The sequence below is a fragment of the Mesoplodon densirostris genome, chromosome 9 (genome assembly GCF_025265405.1).
Source record: "Mesoplodon densirostris isolate mMesDen1 chromosome 9, mMesDen1 primary haplotype, whole genome shotgun sequence".
NCBI lineage: Eukaryota > Metazoa > Chordata > Mammalia > Artiodactyla > Ziphiidae > Mesoplodon > Mesoplodon densirostris.
Window position 1 is genome coordinate 18,416,456 of NC_082669.1, and position 1,647 is coordinate 18,418,102.

Below are 1,647 nucleotides of genomic sequence, written 5' to 3' on the forward strand. Positions count from 1 at the left end.
TCTCAACCACTGCACCACCAGGGAAGCCCCTTGTTTCCTACTTTCTATTTTGATTATCCTATGCCTGTCCCATCATGGAGTGTTGATTGTACCTTTAAGTCACAGGTATTCGAATTGAGGGGAAGTGTACTCAAGAAACTGTGCTAAGAAACTGCCTCTGAGGAGCTTCATCCACACCTGGACCTAATTTAGATGTAACATCCTGGACGTTGAGCTGATGTTATAAAGGGCTGGGACTTTGAGGAGAGATTCTCAGTATGGGGTGAGGATATTTTGTATGTGAGATGAATGCAAATAATTTGATCCCAGAGGGCAGACCATGTTGGCTTAAAATATGTTCATAAATTCTTTTTTAGGACCTCCAAAAGTGGAGCCTAGTTCCCCTTGCCTTGAGTGTGATTTAGACTTAGTGAATCATTTCAAAAGAATAAAATAAGATATAAGTGACAATATGAGTCAGAAACACTATAGAAAGTAGATATGATAGTACTAACAGTGTTATAGTCTGGGGTCATTTAAGGGAAGGGGCAATGAGTCATCAAAATCTAGAATTCTAAACCTGTCAAAACTGTCAATTAAGTGTGAGAGCAGAATAAAGATATTTTCAGAGATGCAAAGCCTCAGAATATCTGATCTATTCACTCTTTAATAGGAAGTCATCTGAGGATGTACTCCCACAAAACAAGGAGAAGAGAAATAAAGAAAGAAGATAACTAATAATAGCTAGCATTTACTGAGTGCTTATTTTGTGCCAGGCACTGTGCTGTGTGTGTTTTTCATGTATAATTACATTTAACCACACAACAATCCTATGAAGTATATACTGTTGCTATTATTATCTTATAGAATAGAAGACTGAGTTATAAAGGGGCCAAATCAGTTACCTAAGTTATTGGTAAGTTGTAGAACTAAGATCTAACCCTGGGCATTCTGGCTCCAGAGCCTATGATCTTAAATACTCCCTATCTTCCCAGATAGTTATGTTACCATGAAACTGTGGAACCAAATCAGGACAGCAGCAAAGGAAAACCTCAGGATGAAAGCTATAAAGCAGGACTATTGAGTCATCAGTATAATAAACTGGGGCAGGAGAAGAGAAGGATTCAATGAGACAACTCTAGGAGGAAAAGAAGATGACTTCATAGATGGCATGATTTGGGAACATTAAAAGAGTGCAAGAAAACAAAGAGCAGTTAGAAAATCAAGGAAAATCAAAAAATACCCATAAGATGGACAATCCCTCGAGCCCTTCCTTTCCAACCAGGGCCTAGCAGGATGGCTCCCACAAAGAAGGGTGGCGAGAGGAAGAAGGCCTGGTCCACCATTAACGAGTTGGTGACCAGAGAATACACTATCAACGTACACAAGCACATCCATGGAGTGGGTTTCGAGAAGGATGCCCCTCAGACGCTCTAAGAAATCCAGAAATTTGCCATGAAGGAGATGGGAACTCCAGATGTACACATTGATACCAGGCTCAACAAAGCTGTCTGGGCCAAAGGAATAAGGAATGTCCTATACCGTATCCGTGAGTGGTTGTCCAGAAAACGTAATGAAGATTCACCAAACAAGCTCTCTATGTTTGTTACCTATGTACCTGTCACCACTTTAAAAAATCTACAGACAGTTAATGTGGATGAGAGCTAA

The 1,647-nt window shown here is 40.0% G+C and overlaps 1 pseudogene; it reads left to right on the plus strand.

Moving 5' to 3' along the window:
- Window positions 1–1,245: 1,245 nt before the first annotated feature.
- LOC132496268 (large ribosomal subunit protein eL31-like) lies at window positions 1,246–1,647 on the plus strand (annotated as a pseudogene).